This window comes from Desmodus rotundus, chromosome X, assembly GCF_022682495.2.
Source record: "Desmodus rotundus isolate HL8 chromosome X, HLdesRot8A.1, whole genome shotgun sequence".
Lineage (NCBI taxonomy): Eukaryota > Metazoa > Chordata > Mammalia > Chiroptera > Phyllostomidae > Desmodus > Desmodus rotundus.
Window position 1 is genome coordinate 29,635,919 of NC_071400.1, and position 21,420 is coordinate 29,657,338.

The 21,420-nt window shown below is 40.3% G+C and overlaps 1 pseudogene; it reads left to right on the forward strand.

Moving 5' to 3' along the window:
- Window positions 1-359: 359 nt before the first annotated feature.
- LOC112310541 (ATP synthase subunit C lysine N-methyltransferase-like) lies at window positions 360-3,610 on the forward strand (annotated as a pseudogene).
- The last annotated feature ends 17,810 nt before the right edge of the window (window positions 3,611-21,420 follow it).

A 21,420-nucleotide genomic window follows, 5' to 3' on the forward strand; every position in this document is an offset into this window, starting at 1 on the left:
TTTCAACATTCTCACTGCTTTTATATGTACCAGATATATGTTACTAATGTTCCTTAAACTGCTCAAACCTAAGCAAAATCCCTGCAAACAGGCCTGATGAACACCAATGCCAGAGACCAAAATGACAGCCAATAATCATCTGCTGGTGGCAGAGATTTGATGACATTTGGCCTCCATATAAGTTTGTGGCTGTAAGAAACGTCTCAAGTAGAGGAGTTTCTGCATGTCTGGGGAACTTACTATGTCCCAAGCATTGTGCTAGGCTCCAGGAATGCAGTGGGGGCAAGACACACCTACTCTCTGCTCTCCCCAAATTTTCAATGTAACAAAGGGTACAGATCAGGAAATGGGCACTTGCCATGCAGTGTGCTGAAATGATGGGGAGCTATAGAAGCACAGAAGCAGGTCATCTGCCCAGACTTGGAAAGCAGAGGAGGCTTCTGGAGGAAGTGATATCTAAGCTGAGACCCGAACTAAGTAGAATTGACTCAGGTAAAGATGGAGAGAAGAGGATCCTATGCGGGGAACACAGACTGTACAAGGAACTGAAAGTGCTTCCATCCCGTTGGATACAAATTGCGATGAGGAATACTGGAGAGGTAAGTGGGACCAAGGCTTCACTGGGCCTTATAAGCCATGGGAAGGAAGCGAGGAGTAGTTGAGTGCTCTCAAGGGAAACACTTAAGGGTTTCAACTGTCTATTTTACTTAGTACTGTGAACTTGGGCCAATTATTTAAGATTTTAAGCCTTAGCTTTCTGATGTGTAAAATGAGGACAGTACTCTAATCGTATCTACCTCATAGGCTTAAGTGTTAATGAGGTAGTGCACATAAGATACCAAACACATAGCAGGTGCTCAATAAATATTAGCAATTATTATTTGTATATTATTTCATCTAATATGAACTTGATATACTTTGGTTCTTGGAGATTTGGTGGTCTCATAGATTTGTATAGGATATATGTATATATGTATGTGTGTATATACACACACTTTTTTCACATCACTTTTTTATCTTACTTTTGTTGATTATGAAACAGAGATTTTATACTGTTATATAGTTCTATTTGGCCTCCTTTTTTGTCTAATTTGTCTTCCATGGCTATAATACCATTATCATCGCCTTCACAGTGATGGTGTGTTTTGTTTTTCTCAGTCTTCTTTGTGTTTATTTTTAATTTTATTTATTTATTTTTAGAAAGATGGGGATGGAGGGAGAAAGAGAGGGAGAGAAACAGCAATGTGTGGTTGCCTTTCGCTCACCCCCTACTGGGGACCTGGCCCGCAACCCAGGCATGTGCCCTGACTGGGAATTGAATCAGTGACCCTTTGATTTGCAGTCTGGCGCTCAATCCACTGAGCCACACCAGCCAGGGCTATGTTTACTTTTTATTGAATTTATTGGACTGACATTGGTTAATAAAATTATAGAGATTTCAGGTGTACAATTCTATAATACCTCATCTGTACATTGTACTGCATATTCACCACTCCAAGTCAAGTCTCCTTCCATCACCATTTATCCCTCTTTTACCCTCTCCTAACTTCCCCTACCCCTTTTCCCTCTCGTAATTCCCATACTGTTGTCTATGAGGTTTTTTCTTAATCCCTTCACCTTTTTCACCCAGTCCCTGAGGCCCCTCCCCCCTGACAGCTGTCAGTTTGTTCTCTGTATCTATGAGTCTATTTATATTTTGTTTGTTAGATTATTTTGTTCATTAGATTCCACATATAAGTGAAAACATATTGTACTTGTCTTTCTCTGACTGGCTTATGCACTTAACATAATGCTTTCCAGATCCATCCATGGTATTGCAAAGGGTAGGAGCTCCTTCTTTTTTATGGCCATTGTGTAAATGTACCATAGTTTTTTATCCACTCATCTACTGATGGGCTCTTAGGCTGCTTCCAAACCTTGGCTATAGTAAATTGTGCTGCGAAAAACATAGGAGTGCATATGTTCTTTAGAATTAGTGTCTTGTGTTCCTTTGGATATATTTCCAGAAGTGGAGTTACCTCAAAAAATTAAAAATGGAACTGAGTTAGGACGGAAGGATTTCAGTCTTCTGACAGGTGCTGCTTCTGTGCCTTCCTGCTTCTTGAATCTTAATTGATATACTATGGAACGAGCGCCCTCTTGTGTTCAACTTTCATCACTCCAACAGACAATGTCCCATTAATTGTGGTCTATGGTCCCTGCCTATGAATAGAAACCCTCAGTTCAGGAGAGGGTGGGGGCTCATAAAACTGTAGGTGTCACAATATAAAACCTCTGGCAATTATAAAATGTCCTTGTCTTTGAAATATTAAATGTATCCCACTTTTACTAATTAATATACAGCCCACAAAAATGTATCTGTGCACAAAGATGATTACATGCAGAGAGACTTTCCTAAAAGAAAAGTCACAAGGATATGAAGACCTGGAATCAAGGCCTACGTATCCACTATTATGATGTGGCCTTCGGAAAGTCCTCCTCCCAATTGGGCCTCCAATTTTTAAACTGAAAAAGTTAGATTAGATCTATGTTTCACAAAATATGTTTTATAGAATACTCTTAAAATTTTGAGGTATCACAGACACACAAGTGAGAAAGGAGAGGCTGCTTCCCAAATTTATATTATCATATAAATTTGGGAAGCAAGGGTTCAACAAAATTAAAAAAAAATTAAACTACAGGAGTTTGCAGAGCATAGGCAGTGCTAATAAAAGATTATGAATTTGCAAGCCATGGCTATGGCTTCCCAGTATCAGCTGACTGCAGAACCTTTGCTGGCAGAGCATCTTGCAGTGCCAGTATTCTAGGGAAAATACTCTTGAAAATGCTGGTCTGTACTGTAATTTAATTTGGTGAATCTTCCTGACCACTGGGTCTTGTTTTGTAGATAAAGTCAAGGTCAGAGTTAGTTAGGACACCAAGTCATTGAAAGAGAAAATCTGATAACAGGAGGAGATACACTTCCAGAAACATTTTAAAAAAGAAAGTCAGGATAGTACTACCTACAAGTCTTGAAGCCAATGGTTTGAAGAAAAGCTGTTGGGGCTTCTTATTTACTGGGGTTGTTGTGGGACACTAGTGGCTGTGTATGTCTGTGGCCACTGCATTTATAACACCAGCCCTCTGAAAAATTTGTTTGCCTTTTGTACATGCAACTGCAAAGCAGATCGAAAATGTGACAATGCTGCGAAGCAGAGGAGGACCTCTGGTGGACATTTGAGGTAATGACAGACGGATTGTGATAGCTGCACAGAGGAAGGATTCAGAGCTGTTGTTTATAAATTAAACCTATGGATAGTTTGGTACTCTAGATACCATGCTTGGCGAGAAGGCGTACAAGACTCAGCCAAATCTTATATTTCAGATTTGTGGGAGTTAATTTTTCACAGTACTCAAATGTCATTTTGGGGGTGACTCTCATGATGCCGCAGTTGAAGAAACTTGAGCTCGGACTTGAGGATGACCCTAGAGTCAACACTTGCCGATTCTATCCCCATCTCCCTGACCTCACCCCCTGCACTGGACCCCGGACCAAGTCACTGGGAGTGGGCATAGACCTGTGTGGGCCTATGATGCGAGCACTTTTACAGGGAGTGAAAAGAGGTCCTGAAGCTCAATCAATTGAACATAAAATTTATTGAGAGTGTTTTTCTGTAAAAGAAAATAAGCAGAAAAGAAGAAACATCTAACAACAATCATGGCCATAACTTCTTAATAATAATAACCACGGCGATAATAATAGTTCATGTTCATTGGGAGCGCTATATGCCAAGATGCTGTGCTAAGTACCTTTATACATGTTATCTTATTTCATGTTCACAACAACCCAATAAGAAAGTTGCTATTTTTTATCATCCCCATTTTAAAAACGAAGAAACTGAATTTGAGAGAGATTGAACAATGTACCTATGGTTCCATAGCTACTAATCACAGAGCTGAGATTGAAGATCTGGCCGGCTGCTGCCAAAGCTAATGTGCAAAGTGTGCCACAATTAGGGTTAGTAATTGTCCAAACTGCAACACTTGAGAGTGAAGACAGCTCTAAAAATACTACATGGTTTTAAATATTTATTTTTTCCACCAAAAATTGGTTTTATTATATTGGTGTGCAAAAACCATGGTCAAAAGTAATGACCATTTAAAAGTAATGATCATTTAAAAACAATCTGTATATTTGAGCAAGAGATAAATTATTCACAATATATTGATTATCTGAACATTTTGAAATATAAGTAAAGTAATTATTGTTGGTATATATTCACATAGTCTGATCAATTTCTTAGCCCTGCTTTTTATAATAATCACTGATATTTTTTAAACAATGTATTTTTCAATATGATTTTATTATTTTTAAATTTTTAAAAATAAAATTGCCTGCAGTCATTTTCAAACTTGCATTTTAGGGCTAATACACTTGAAGTTGTTAACACCTCCAATTGGTTCAAATCTGTAAATCATAGAGTATTTGTAACTGAGAAAATTCTATGTCTACAGGTGCTGAAGTACCCTGCATATCATCAAGACTACTAAATAGAGGACATTTACAATTATATTTTTAAATGCTTAAATGTGTACATATTTAATCTCAGATCTTCTCACAAAAATTGCCTATTTAATATATCATTCTTCAACAAATATTTTCACAAGACAAAATTCATTTAAAAGCTGTTTCTGAAAGGAACCCTCATATACTTCTGGTGGGAATATAAACTGATACAGCCACTATGGAAAACGGTATGGAGTTTCCTCAAAAAAATTAAGAATAGAGTTACCATATGACCCAGAAATCCCTTTTCTGGGTATCTACCCCCAAATTTTAAAACATATTTGTAAAGATATACGCACCCCTAAGTTCATTGCAACATTATTCACAGTAGCTGAGACAGGGAGACAGCCTGTGTTCTTTGAAGAATGATTGGATGGAGAAGATGAGGTACATATATACAGTGAAATACTACTCAGCCATAAGAAAAGATGAAATTCTGCCTCTTCTGACACCATTGATGGGTCTTGAGAGTATCATGCTGTGAAATAAGTCAGATGTGAAAGGACAAGAACCATATGATTTCATTCCTATGTGGGATATAAAACAGAATCAACAAACAAACAAAACAAACAAAACTCATAAACACTGACAACAGTATGGTGGTTACCAGAGGGAAGGGGAATGGGGGGAGGATGAGGAGGATAAAGGGAGTCAAATATATGGTGATGGATGGAGACTTACTTTGGGTGATCAGCACACAATGTAATATACAGATGATGTATTATAGAGTTGTACACTTGAAAGCTATATAGTGTTATTAACTAATGTCACCCAAATCAATTTAATTAAAAAATAAAAAGTTGTCTCTATGTTTCTTTAAAAAAATTCACTGAATGTGAGAATTCCAGCCAAGATGGAGGCATAGGTAGATACACTGTGCCTCGTCGCACTACCAAAAGAAGGACAAAAACAAATTTAAAAACAAAAAATGAGAATGGCCAGAAAATTGAACTATATAGAAGTCTGATAACCAAGGAGTTAAAGAAGAAACATTCATCCAGACCAGTAGGAGTGGCAGAGATCGGCAGCCAGGAGAGAGGACTCGTGGCAAGGTGGTGGCTAGAGGACTGGGGTGAGCAAGGCAGTGGTTGGCAGACTAGGCAGTCCTACATTTGCATGCAGATAAACCAGGAGGAACAACTGAGGAGCAAGACAGACCACGCAACCCAGGGTTCCTGTATGGTAAAATAAAGACTCAAAACCTCTGACTGAAGAAACCTGTGGGGGTTGTGGTGGTGGGAGAAATTCCCAGCCTCACAGGAGAGTTCATTGGAGAGACCCACAGGGTCCCAGAATGTACACAAACCCACCTACCCTGGAATCAACACCAGAAGGGCCCAATTTGCTTGTGAGTAGCAGAGGAAGTGACTGAAAGCAGGCAGAGAGCTGAGCAAGCAACATTGTTCCCTCTTGGACCCCTCCCTCACAGACAGCACCACAAAGCAGCAATGAGGTTGCCCCTCCCTGGAAAATACCTAAGGCTCCTCCCCTTACTACATAACAGGTGTGCCAAGGCAAAAAACTATGACCCAAATGAAGGAACAGATCAAAGCTCCAGAAATAATACAACTAAGCGATGAACAGATAGCCAACCTATCAGATGCCCCGATGCACAGTTCAAAACACTGGTAATGAGGATGCTCACAGCAATAGTTCAGTATGGTTGCAAAATAGAGGAAAAAGTGAAGGCTATGAAAAGTGAAATAAAGGAAAATGTGCAGGGAACCAACAGTGAAGGGAAGGAAACCAGGACCCAAATCAATCGTTTGGAGCAGAAGGAAGAAATAAACATCCAACCACAAAAGAATGAAGAAACGAGAATTCAAAAACATGAGGAGAGACTTAGGAATCTCCAGGACAGCTTTAAACATTCCAACATTCAAACCATAGCAGTGCCAGAAAGAGAAGAGGAAGAGCAGGAAATTGAAAACTTACTTGAAAAAATAATGAAGGAGAACTACCCCAATCTGGCAAAGGAAATAGACTTTCACGAAGTCCAGGAAGCTCAGAGAGTCCCAGAGAAGTTGGACCCAAGGAGGAACACAGCAAGGCACATCATAATTACATTACCCAAGATGAAAGATAAGTAGAGAATCTTAAAAGCAGCAAGAGAAAAGGAGACAGTACCTACAAAAGAGTTCCCATAAGACTATTAGCTGATTTCTCAAAAGAAATCTTGCAGGCAAGAAGGGGCTGGAAAGAAATATTCCAAGTCATGAAAGGCAAGGGCCTATATTCAAGATTACTCTATTCAGCAAAGCTATCATTTAGAATGGAAGGGCAGATAAAGTGCCTCCCAGATAAGGTCAAGTTCAAGGAGTTCATCATCACCAAGCCCTTATTTATTATATGAAATGTTACAGGGATTTATCTAAGAAAAAGGTGATCAAAACTATGAACAGTCAAGTGACAACAAACTCAGAGCTGTCAACAACCAAGCCTAAAAACAAACAAAAAAAACACTAAGCAAACAACTAGAACAGGAACAGAATCACAGAAATGGAGATCACATGTAGCATTATCAGCGGGGAGGGGTGGGAAGTGAATGGGGGAAAAGATACAGGGAATAAGCAGCATAAATAGTAGGTACAAAATAGACAGGAGGAAGTTAAGAATAGTATGGGAAATGGAGAAGCCACAGAACTTACATGTGTGACCCATGGACATGAACTAAGGAGGTGGGGGAATGCAGGTGGGAGGGCGTGTGCAGGGCAGAAGGGAGTAAAAGGGAGAAATGGGACAAGTGTAATAGTATAATTAATAAAAGATATTGAAAATCATAAGCCTTCTTAATTTCATTCCATTCAGATACAGAATAGAAATGTACCCAATTAAAATTTTATCCAGTTTAGAAATACGAACTTGGCCCTGGCTGATATACCTCAGCTGGTTGGAGCGTCATCCGTAGACTGAAAGGTCATGGGTTTGATTACTGCTCAGGGCACATACCCAGGATTCAGGTTCTATACCTAGCAGGCGCCTATGAGAAAGCAACCAATCAATGTTCCTTTCCTACATTGGTGTTTCTCTCCCTCTCTCTCTCTAAAAGCAATGTCTCTCTCTCTCTCTAAAAGCAATGAAACAATGTCATTGGGTGAGGATAAAAAAGAAAGAAATAGGAGCTCTATCAAAATGTCAAGTGTTTTTCCAGAAGTCAAGATATCCCAAAGCACAACTATACAATTTCACAATTAAATCCCATTCATTGTTCACCATAATTTGTTCCAAACCTCTTTAAAGATACATTTTAATGTCTTCCTGAGCTTCCTAAAATGAAAACATTTTAATGTTTTCATTAACTACAATTTGGTAAAAGCTTTAAAAGCCAAAGGGATTTTTTAGCAATCTATTTGTTGAACATTTTGATTAAATATTTCCAACTGATGTTAAACAGAATAACCCAAAATTTAGAGAATTCTTTTTTTTAAAAAAAGTCCAGTACCACTGTAGGACATTTAGGTGGACTAACAAAATGGTTCTTCGAAAGCTCAAATATTTCTATAATCTGATGATGCACAGCAAAGAGAGAAAGCACATGCTGCCGTGCCAAGTTTTTATTTCTTATTTTTTGGCTATTCAACATGAACTTTGTCACATCCAAAAATATAGTTGAGATACTAATTGTGTCTATAGAAAAATATATTTGTAAAATTGACACTATAGCTCCTTTCGCAATTGGAGTAATATTGCAGTTGGTTTGGATGCATATATCAATTGTATGTGCACTAGAAGCAATCTCAAGGATGGTCCTTTTGTATAGATTTCATAATTGAGTAAGAACATTTTTTTAATCCTCACCTGAGGACATGCATTGATTTTAGAGGGAAAAGAAGGGAGAGAGTGAGGGAGAGACACATCAGTTGCCTCATACTGCGCCCTGACCTGGGGGTGAACCCAAAACCTAAGCATGTGCGCTGACTGGGAATCGAAGCCAGACCTTTTGGTTTGTGGGACGATGCTCCAACCAACTGAGCCACACTGACCAGAGCAAGAACATTATTTTTATATAAAAATTTTCCTCTGCTAAAATTTGTGTTTCTATTATCACTGAAAAAAGACAAATATTACCCTGACTGGTGTGTCGCAGTTGGTTGGGCATTGTCTAGCAAAGTGAAAGGTCACTGGTTTGATTCCCAGTCAGAGCACACACCTGGGTTACTGGTTCAGTCTCTGGTATGGGCGCATACAAGAGGCAACCAATTGATGTTTCTCTCTCACATCGATGTCTCTCTCCCTCTCTTTCTCTCTCCTTTCCCTTTTCTCTAAAATAAATAAATAAAATCTTTAAAAAACAAATATTTTTATCTTCAATGATAACTTTTGTTACTGAACTCAGTGTTTTTGTATCACCTTCATCTGAATTAACTTCCAAAGTTATTTGATTTCACACATTGGATGTAATAATTAAACCATGATTAATTTCACTTCTCGTCTATTTGAAGCACCTGAAGACACTGATACAAAGCTGGTGTCATGGAACCATTTGTTTGGCCAGTTCAGCCAACACTTTAACAGCTACCACTTCACTTTTCATATATGCATAAGGAAATTGAGAATAAAACTGAGCAAAATGAATTTAGAAGAACAACCATTTGATTTACATGACAAGTTATGCTTCACAGAGTGTGGGGAACCATTCCAAGCGTGGGAAATGTGGCTCAGCCCCCACTTGGAAAACCAGTGGGGAGCGAGGTTGGCGGGCAGGACCCACGTCCATGGATAAGTTCTCCAGTGGGAAATCAGGCCTGCATTGTACTTAGACTGATATGAGACTTGCTCTTGCTAAAACTCCCTCACCCTGAATTGAGGAAGCAAATGTTTACTGAGTATCTTTATCTTCCCAGAATCTGGGCTAGACCCCCCAGGTATGGGACAAAGCCTTTTCACCATTTCTCCTTTTACATTGCAAATATCCCCCTTTGATGTACTCAGTGACTTCCTCTCCTGTGTCTGCAAAGATAACCACCCCCAAACAAACCTATGAATAATAAATGAGGACCATCTTTAATGTAGGAGGCCTAGAAAAACAATAAAGCCTGTCCAGGCGGGGGTGAAGAGGTCTCTCTCTAACTTGGAGAGTGTCCACGTAGCCCCTTTTCCCCCACCGGATTTCTGTAGTCCGTGTGTATGTGTGTTTGAATACTGAAACCTCAACAGCAGATCTTGCGGGACGAGATCCGCATCAACAGAGTTATATGTAAACCTTCTGTATCTGCATGTGTCTTCCTTGAGCACAGGAAAATACCATCTTCTGAGGTAGATGCTTCTTCAGCAGATAGGTGTCTCCTGGTTTTTGTGTGGTCAGTTATATCACTGTAGTCTTCATGGGTGTTAAACAGCAATTGACATTTTCATGAGTTCCATATACATCATCAAATTTAGTATCTAAATTTTTGTAAACACATGTTTTCATTTATTTGTGCTCATTACTGCTAAGAGGATTTATTGCAAAATAGAAAAGCATTATCAAACAATAAAATAAATAGTTGTGGATTTACCACATGCATAAATTACACAACCACTGTTGCAAGAATGTTCAGAATACTCTCTATATATACTGTATGCAGGACTGCTTAGCCCCTATTTCCTACACATATTTCATGTACATCTAATCTGTAGTTCTCCGCATCTCCCATTAACCCTGCTAACTGGCAACTCAACAGCCTCTGCAACTTACATCTGAAACTCGCAGGCCAAGAAACAGCTGGCCAATATACCAAGTGGCAGGCAGCTGGACAGTGTCCAATTCCTTCTCCACCACTACCTAAGAACTGAGGTTAGTAGCTGTCCCTAGCTGCTGTTATATGGGCACCTGTCCTTTTATCAGTGAGCTCCCTACCTGCTTTCCCTGATGAGGAGGTTAATTATGTTATATCTGGAAAGGGTTAGGAAAAGAGGATTATCACTGATTGTCTTTCATGTTTAATCATGTAAGAACCAAAGAGAGAACAAATTCTGTAGAAATTGTAAATTCAAGGAGACCTATTAAACCCAAACCATATTATTTTAGTACAACTACCAATTGTTATAGTTAGTTCTACCTTTTCCCACAGCATGGATGGAACTGGAGAGCATTATGCTAAGTGAAATAAGCCAGACGGTGAGGGACAAATACCATATGATCTCACCTATGAATGGACCCTAATGAACAAAATAAACTAACAAAGAAAATAGAACCACAGGCATGGAAACATGGAACACACTGGCAGTAACCAGAAGGGTAGAGAGAGAGGGATAATGGTGAAAAGAAGGGGAAGGAACTAGTCAAAGAAAATGTATGAATGACTCATGGACATGGACAACAGGGTGGGAGCAGGGGTAGAACGGGCAGAGGAGTGAAAAGGGGGGAAATTTTGGGCAACTGTAACAGAATAACAATAAAAAAATGAAAAAAAATTTAATGTGAGTCTTGACTGGTGAGACTCAGTTGGTTGGGTGTCGTCCCGTAATCTGAATCATTGCAGGTTCGATTCCTGGTCAGTGCACATGCCTAGGTTGCAGGTTCGGTCTCTGGTCTGGGCACATATGAGAGGCAACCAATTAATGTTTTTCTCTCACATCTATGTTTCTCTCTCTCTCCCTCCCTTCCCCTCTCTCCAAAAACAAGGAAAATTGTTTAAAAAATAAAAATAAATTTTTAAATGTGAGACAAATGCTAAATTGGATTAGAAGCAGGAAAATGGTGTAAACTAAGACTGTCCAGAAACCAAGAATATATAGTTATCCTGGTTACACTACTTCTCACTGGATTATCATTTCTTAAACTGTGTTGCCTTTAATAACTCCACATGGTCTTAACCAGTGTGCTAGAGTAGTGATATCATGATGCTGAATAACTTCGCACCCAGTTGATTACACTATCCTCTTTAAAATGTCCTTCCGTCTCATGGATTCTCGGGAGTTTTTATCTTTACTCTGATGTCTCCCCTCCTCTACCTAAGTTCAAAATGTTAAATTGCTTCAGGGCTCAGTCCTGTGCTTGCCTCTCTTCTCTACTTGTTTTCTCTCCCCAGGGGACCAGTTCCATGGCTTTAAAAACCAATTCTATGCTTATGGCTCCTGAGTCTATATCTGCAGCTAGGGCTTCTTTATGACCATACTCACATCCCCACTTGCTTAACATATCCACTTGGATATTTTATAGATATTTCAAACTTAACATGTCTAAAAATGAACTGTTGCCTGGGTTTGAGTCCTGCCTTTGTCATTTACTACCTGTTGCAGCATTGGTCACTTCTATGTGCCTAAATTTCCTTATCTCTAAAATGGGAACACTAAACCTATGGGGACCATATAGAGTTGTGCTAGTCAGTATAAAGCTTGGAATATTTGGCATGTATTAAACATTCCACTCAATAAGTGTTGACTATTATTATGTCTATGACTTGTTTTTTTTTTCATAAAGCAATAACACTTGAAATTTTGCTGTCTGTTTATTTCCTTCTCACTAGTCTCCCTTACCAGAATGTAAACACCTTGAGGATAAGGACAATATCTATCTTATTCATCACTGTACCCTCAGTACCCACCATAGTGCCTGGCTCATAATAGATGTTCAATAAGTATTTGTTGAATTGAATGAATGAATGAATGAATGAATGAATGAAATAACTGCATGGCCCAACTTAAAGGCCCTGAAGCAAAATTTTCTGTCTCTCCTCCTTTCTAATGTGTCTTATCCAGGAAATAACTGGTATAAATGTTGAATGTAGTTGTGTTATATGCTAGGGGTGTAAAACTCATTTTCACCAGGAGCCATATCAGTCTCACAGTTGCCTGCAAAGGGCCGAATGTAATTTTAGGACTGTATAAATGTAACTACTCCTTAACTAGGGGCAAGGAGCTGCTGGGTAGAAACAAGGTGCTGGGCCGGATGAAATAAGGTGGAGGGCTGCATTCGGCCTTCGGGCCTTGTGTTTGCCACCCGCGTTATATGCGGTTGGGAAGTGGTTGAGATATAAATGAACTAATGTAGGTGACCACTAGCTACATAGACTTTTCAACTATAGGAATTCTTAAGTTTTTGTGTGCTATGCACCTCTTTAAGAATTTGATTAAGCCTATAGACCCTGGCACAGAATAATGTTTAAAGGCACAAAATTGTATATATGTGATTACAAAGGAAACCAATTATATCAAAATGAAATTATCAAAATAATTCAATGAAGTTTGACATAATACATGTGCTTTCCTGTTAACACATTAAATATCGAGATCTAGAGATGTAAAAAGTACCAGTATTTAAGTACTGGTGAGTAAACCATATTTCAAGATACCTACAATAATAGTAAAGTGGTATAAAATATATCCATGGTTTCTATTGGTGACCAAGTCGTAGGTATTGCTAATTCTACTGTGGTTTGTTGCCTGTATCTGTGACTTTAGGAACCCCTACGTTTCAGTGAATGGCTGGTTCTCATAAAAATGCTACATTTTCCCCCCATCTTAGTTCATGAACCCCTCTGAACTCTATCTATGGATGCTGCCTTAAGGACTCCTGCCTTGGAGACAGGGAGTTCAGGACACTAACTAGAGAGAGATCTCACTGTTTACTTCTGTAACTCAGGATTCCATTCAGATTGTTTTTTCTTTACCACATCTCTTCAACATTTATGGACGATTCACTCTATATGATGGCAATTGGTTGATAAGTTCAGTAACAGAATCTTACATATGCCCCCATGGCCTGTGCCATTAGTTCTTTTCCCACTTTGCCATTTCTGCCATTAGAGGCTTGTGATTGAGGATGTGGGTGGGTCATCTGTTCTTACAGACTCTTAACAGTGAAAGTACTCTGCAATCTTGTGGAGTGCATTCCATGGTGCTGATCTCCTTTTCAGGGTTCTCAAATTGTAACATGCAGAAGCACTGGGAATGTCTATCAAACATGCTGATTCTTGGTTCTAAACCCAGAGATTATTTTTTTGCTTAAAATGCCATATTTATTATGTTACATTTCTCTGTTGTTTATGCCAGCAATCTTTTTTAAACTAATATAAAGTTTAAGTAAGTGAAATTTGGAAGATGATGGGATCTAATTGGTTACTTCCTTACTGATTTGTTTACATTCAACATTATTTTGTATTAGTTTCAGGTGTACAGCCTAGTGGCTAGACAATCACATACTTTACAAAGTGTCCCCCAGTATTTGTAGTACCCACCTGGCATCATACATACTTATTGCAATATTATTAACTCTATTCCCCATGCTGTGCTTTACATCCCCATGACTGTTTTGTAGCTACCAATCTGTAGTTCTCTGTCAGGGGCTTTAACGCAGCCCCCATCCGCCACGGATGAAGAATAAGTCTACCAAGACATGATCTGCTTGGGGAGGAGAGGTGGCCGATCTCTCAAAGGAGAAGGGCCCAGAGCCTTTCCCTCCATGGGCTTTTATTAGGTTCATTCGCATAGGAATGCAGATAAAGCTCATCAATCATTGTCAGCCAGTAAGGGTTAAACAATACAGGATTTACAGAGAACTTCGAGGGCTTATTCTGAGTCACAGCCAATTAGTTAGAGGGCCATAAAACTAGGCACCAGACTCATCTCGGGTCTGGACCCTTATCTTTTAAGCTGAGGGTACAGATTAAGTAGGTTTCACAGGAATGTATGTATTTTTCTTAGGCCTGATTCCCCAGGGAATCCGCCCCTCCCAGCACAGGACTGCACTGCCCTCTGTCATTGTTTCAGGCTTAAGTCAGGCAAGGGAAGTAAGGCAGCCAAGAGATTAGGAGACTTCTTGCAGACAGAATGAGGACTCAGGCTATTTCAAAGCCGAGGGGCGAGGGTCCATCACCCCCTTTTTCCACAGCCCCCCGAGTCCTTCCCTGCGGGCCTCTTCCATGACCAGAACCTGTCTTAGGTTGATCCTCCCTTGAGGATTCTTACCCATCATTGGCTAACCGGCCAAGCTCAGGGCCAAGCAGGGTGAAGTGGGCAGAGGTGGCACACCTGCCAGGGAGATAAGCTTTGTCTCCTTCATGGCTTATGGTCTCAACTCTGACTCAGCCTTAACCATGGGGGTTACAGCCTCTGAAACCAGGCAGGGCGGTTCCCAACACTTCTCAATCCCCTCATCTTTTTTACCCAGTGCCCCAACCTCCCTCCCCTCTGGCAACCATCAATATGTTCTTCGTATCTATGTATCTGTTTCTCCTGGTTTTTCATTTACATTGTTCTTTAGACTCCACATATAAGTGAAATCATATGGTATTTGTCCATATCTGACTGATTTATTTCATTGAGCATAATGCCTTCTAGGTCAATCTATGCTGTCAAAATGGTTAGATTTTATTCTTTTTTGTGGCTAATATGTCATTGTATATATGTACCACTTCTTTATCCACTCATCTATTGATGGGCACTGAGGTTACTTCCATATCTTGGCTATTGTAAATAACTCTGAAATGAACATAGGGGTGCATATGTTCTTTCAAATTTATGTTTTGGATTTCTTCCAACCCCAGAGATTGTGATTGTGTAGATTGGTGTGGGGTGGTGCATCTGGGACTCTAACAAGCATTGTAAGGGAAGAGGAACATTGTTGTGAGGCTATATAGGTTTCTGGGACAGCCCTGGACTAAGATTTGTTCTATCTCTAGCCCTCGCCTCTCCTCATCCTAACCTCTCCCTGTTTCCTGTTATATAAAACCCTACCAATTGCATATGATTCATTTGGGAATAGCCTGGTCTCTTTCCTTCTTGAGCAGAGCAAACTTTTCTCAGTGGAAGCTGCTCTTACTGCACATGGAAAGTTTTCTGGTACACAGACATTTCAGCTAACTTTTCCTACTAACTTTTATCAGGAGATGACTACCAATCTTCTTCCTTAACATGTTGAGATATTGGAATTCACTATTCTGAACAAGCAACAGTTTGGTATATATTACTTCATTGTTGGTTTACCACCCTGGGTGGTGGACACAGAGGATACACCATCCTGATCCCCATTCAAGGAATGACCTGCTGCTCAGCTGTGGAGAGTGTGCTCACACACCTGCTACCAGTCACTTTAGGGTCAGCCTCCATGTCTGGTAATGAGGCCATGCTCTTCCTAGGGCAGCCAGTTTCCAGTGATTGAAAAGAGAGAGGGGGGCCTGACCTTGTCAACTCATTGTGGAATACTCTTATAGGCAATGCTCACTCCAGACTTCCCTGTTAGGTTAGCCAAGGCTTTGTTAGGCTGGTATCACCATTTGACTCCTTTGCCCAATCTTGCCTCCCACTTGTTCAAAGATATTGATATCTACACATTTTGTTCCCCAAATTCCACCTCAGCATATGCTTCTGGAAAACCCAACCAGTAACACCCCATTTCCTGCTGTTATAGCAACTACAACTTAACTCCAGTCTGAGGAATCGAAGATGGTGGTAGAGTGGGTAGAAGTTACACTCACTTTATCCCAGGACCAAACTGAAATTACAACTAAGTTATAGAACAATCATCCTGAATAACCAGCTGAAGACTACTTGAACAGAAGTCTTATGACCAAGGATTAACAGAAGAAGCCACAGTGAGACCAGTAGAAAAGGTGGAGTCACAAAGAGGGCTGGCCCTGCTCCAATGGACAGCAGCTGAGATTCTGGCAGAATATCTCAGTGGTGGGGGTTTCCTCTGAGGAATGAGGGGTCTCAACTCCATGCCAGAATCCCCAGTCCAGAGCACCAGTGCAGGGAAGAGGCACCCACAAAACATCTGGCTGTAAAGATCAGTGGGAATTACGTCCACCAGAAAGAGATGGAGTCTGTTAGAAATCCAGCACTCTCTTAAAGGGCCAATGCACAAATCTTGTTCACAGCCACTCACCCTGGGCTCAGGCAGAGGGAGGGCCACTTGGAGCAATTTAGAGTCCTATGAAGAGAGCCTGGGGTTTGTGGCTCCAGGGAGAGAGCCAAAGGGAAAATAGCCAGTGTACCTGCACTGAGTTCTCCCACACTACAAACACCATCTTTCTTGGATATAGTGCTCCCCCTCATAGGGCATCAGCCATAAGGAATGTAAAACCCCATCCTTCAGACTCCCTGTCATCTGTCCTGCAGAGCGTGCACCCTCTGGAGGATTCAGCTGCCTGGGCCCAAGGTGTAGAGGTCTGGGTGGACACAGAGGTTGTCCGTGACTGATTTGCATGGCTCTGAGGCTGAGGCCATTCGCCCTACCTGCCTGTGAACCTGACCTACATCACCTCCTCATGGGAGATCCACTAGCCCCACCCTTCTGACTCATAGTGACCCTGCCCTGCTGAGCTTGGGCTTTCCAGGTCGTCCAGGCAGAATTCTGGAGAGACTGATTGGGTGGCTCTAGGATGAAGGACATTTTCCCTCACATGCCTGACCAATGCAGAGTCTTCCCTCTACTATTCTTGGTCTTCTTGGGTCTGATAAGCTCTTCTGGCCTCATCCTAACAACTTTCTGAGACCCCATGCCACCACAAAGGTCTGTGGGCACCAGGACGGTAGCAGCTAGACTTGGAATACCCCAGGACATTTGCTGAGTAACCTCAGACCTGGCACTGGCACCAAGGTTGAACCTATATCATTCTGGTGAACACCAGCTGCCCCTACCTCATGCAACCTGTGTACTGCCAAAGGCTGTTTCAAAGGCTGAGCCTAACAGACAGCTGGCAGGTAGAAGCAGGTGGAGGTGGATTTCAGGGTGCCTTGGGCCTTTTGTTCACCTGCCCTGGGGCTCAGTGCTGGTGGAAGCCAAGCTTGGGGTGCAGCTTGGCCCTTCCCACACACACCAAGGCCCAGCAGGGGAAGCCACAAATTGTGGATCCTTTTGTAGCTCAAAGCAGGTAGCCTAGGGCCAGTCACAGGCAGTGTTTGACATTGAACTGCACCAGCATCCCTCTGAAGAGGGCCCAGAAACAACACACCTAGTGACAAGCTTCAGACAACACCAGAGCAGGATCCAATTAGCTCCGCAAGTGGCATGTCCAAAGGGAGATCTCAGCAGGCACCAGATCTTTCTGGGGTAAATTCTGTTTCATGTGGTCAGCACTCACACAGCAGCTCATACACTGTGGTCAGGGTCAATCTTCACAATCACCGAGCCTGAGGGTCAACCCCATGCATGGCCAGGCCAACAGCAATCAAAACTCAACTATGTCTAGAGAGCTCACATAATCCACACAGGGGACATTCCTAGAGTACCTTGCTCTGGTGATAAGAAAGACTGTGCTATATAAAGCCACCACACCAAGACTGGGAGACATAGAAGATACACCTCATACACAGAAACAAATACAGAAAAAATGGGCAGCCAAAATGGAAAGACAAAGAAACATGCCCCAATGGTAAGAATAGAAAAAATCCCCAGAAAAGGAAATAAATGCAATACAGGCAGGCAATCAACCAGATACAGAGTTCAAAACAATGGTTATAAGGATGTTCAAGGAACTTAGGGGAAGAATGAATGAACTCAGTGAAAACTTAAATAAGGAGATAGTAAATGTAAAAGGGACATCGAAGCCATAAAAAGAATCAGTCAGAAATGAACACATTATCTGAAATGAAGAATACACTAAAAGGAATAAAAAATAGGTTACATGAAGCAGAGGATCAAATCACTGAATTGGAAGTAAAGGTAGCAGAAAATGCCCAATCAGAGCAACAAAAAGACACAAAATTAAAAACAATGAGGATAAAATGGCCGACAGGGCATCTGCTTTTCAGTGTAGCCAATGGAAATTGAAATCACCTTTTGGACACTTGGTGGACTCATCCTCAGTCAACAACACTGTGCTAACTTTCCAGAGGCTGCAGCCTATTCAAGGCCAAGGAGGAGTAGATGGCAGCCAAGTAGGTGGAAACTGACTCTACTTGCTCTCGCCCCCAACTTGTATACTTGACTGATCTTCCGAAAAATAAACTGAACATTCAATGGAATCTTATTTTAAAATATATTTATTGATTATGCCATTACAGTTGTCCCATTTCCCCCCCTTCACCCAATCCATCCTGCCCACCCTCCCACATCCCCCCCCTATAGTTTATGTCCATGGGTCATACATATAAGTTCTTTGGCTTCTACATTTCCTACACTATTCTTACCCTCCCCCTGTCTATTTTCCACCTATCATTTATGCTACTTATTCTCTGTACCTTTCCCCCCTCTCTCATCCTCCCACTCCCCTGTTGATAACCCTCCATGTGACCTCCATTTCTGTGGTTCTGTTCCTGTACTAGTTGTTTGCTTAGTTTGCTTTTGTTTTTGTTTTAGGTGTGGTTGTTAATAACTGTGAGTTTGAAAAAGCAAAAGCACTGGACCACATGGCTTCATAGGTGAATTTTAAAAAACATTTAAGGAAGAACTAACTACTATTATTCTCAGACTATTGAAAAAATCCAAGAAGAGGGAATACTCTCAAACTATTTAAGAGACCAGTATCATCCTAATTCCAAACCCACGTAAAGACACAACGAAGAAAGAAAACCATAGGCCAGTATCTCTGATGAACACAGATGCTAAAATCCTCAGTAAAATAAAGGCAATCCAGATTCAGAAATACATTAAAAAGATCATACACCATGATCAACTTGGATTCATCCCAGGGATGCAAATATGGTACAGTATTTGCAAATCAATAAATGTAATACACCACATAAGCAATATAAAGGAGAAAAATCACATGATCATATCAATAACTGCTGAAAAACGTTTGATAAAATCCAGCACCCATTTATGATAAAAGCACTCAGAAAACTGAGATTGGAGAGAGCATTTCTCAACATAATAAAAGCCGTATATGAGAAACCTGCAGACAACATCATACTCAATGGGCAAAAACTAAAACCTTTCCCCTTAAGATCAGGAACAGGACAAGAGTGTCTGCTTTCACCACTCTTATTCAGCATAGCACTGGAAGTTCTAGCCACAGTGATCTTACAAGAAAAAGAAATAAAAGGTATCCAAATTGGAAAGGAGTAAGTAAAACTGCCATTATTCACAGGTGACATGATACTGTACATAGAAAATCCACCCTGGCTGGTGTGGCTCAGTTGATTGAGTGCCGGCCTGTGAACTGAGGGTTGCTGGTTCGATTCCCATTCTAGGGCACATGCCTGGGTTGTGGGCCGGGTCCCTGGTAGGGGGTGTGCAAGAGGCAGCCACACATTGATGTTTCTCTCCCTCTCTCCCTCCCTTCTCCTCTGTCTAAATAAATAAATAAATAATGTCTAAAAAAAAAAAGAAAGTCCTATAGTCTCCACCAAAAAACTACTTGACCTAATAAGTGAATTTGGCAAAACAGCAAGATACAAAGTCAATATTCAGAAATGGATGGCATTTTTGTACACCAACAATGAAATATCAGAAAGAGAAACTAGGAATAAAATCCCATTTATTATAGTAACAGAAAAATAAAGTACCTAGGTATAATTTTAACCAAGGAGGTAAAAGACCTGTATTTGGAAAACTATAGAGCACTGAAGAAAGAAATTAAGGAAGATACAAATAAATGGAAGCATACGCAATGTTCATAGATTGGAAGAATTAGCATCATTAAAATGTCCATACTAGCCAAAGTAATCAATAGATTCAATGCAAGTCCTATTGAAATACCTATGGCATATACTACAGATCTAAAACAAATATTTCAAAAACTTATATGGAACCAAAAAAGACCCTGCATAGCCTCAGCAATCTTGAGAAAGAAGAACAAAGTAGGAAGGACCACAATACCTGATATCAAACTATAGTACAAGGCCACTGTAATCAAAACAGTCTGGTACTGGCATAAGAACAGACACATAGATCAAGGAAACAGAATAGGGAATCCAGAAATCAACCCACATCTTTATGGTCAATTAATATTTGACAAAGGGGGCATGAGTATACAATGGAGCAAAAACAGTCTCTTCAATAAATGGTGTTGGGAGAACTGGGCTGGTACATGCAAAAAAGTGAAACTAGACCACCAATTTATACCATACAAAAAATAAACTCAAAATAGATATAAGATATTTTTTCACTTTAAATTGAATTTTGATTCTGTCTTTACAGAGATTCCAGACTTAGAAAAGTGGCAAATACTTGAAGATTTCAGGAAGACAGACCATTTTAGGGAAAGAATCTGAGATGACTCGAAAAAGCACATCGGTTTTGATGTTAAATACCTGACAGATGACTCAAAGTATCACTGAAAAAAGTGAACATAAGAACCACTGTGATAGAATTTAACAACCTGAACACAAGAGTGGTTTAAATTTAAAAGAATGATAAATTCAAAGTCAGGTTGGATGCAAGAAATTAGCCACCATCAAAAAGGGGTAATGACATTGTCACAACTAGGTATGTTTTCCTCAGTTAACAAAATGCTTTGAAGGAAATAATTGAATAATACACCCAACTAACTAATCTCAAATTGCAGTTAGTTCTAAGTCAGATTATTGTTTAGCTCGGGCCTTCCTGTCCCTCAAAAACTGGACATTTCAGGGTGAGCACCAGATGTTGGTTATTTCAGTGGTTTCTAGTGGTGTTACTTAAGTTCTATCTTATTTCTCTTAGAGTGGAGACCACATCAATTTGCTTTGGATGAGGCTTGCATTTGGAAGGACCTTCAGAAAACATAAAAACAAAGTTTTCTGTAGTGTCCACAATACCATCTTCTCATGCAGAACCATTGTTTCCATGACTACCTACCTGTTCACTTCTCTGACATTCAACACCATCCAAAATATCTTGTAGAGACTGGTTACTAGGATATAAGATTTAAATGTAAGTCATGACACCACAAAAGTCCTAGAGAAGAATATAGGCAGTAAAATTTCAGATATCCCACATAGCAATATTTTTGCTGATGTATTTCCTAGGACAAGGGAAATAAGGGTAAAAAAACAAATGGACTACATCAAATTAAAAAGCTTCTGCA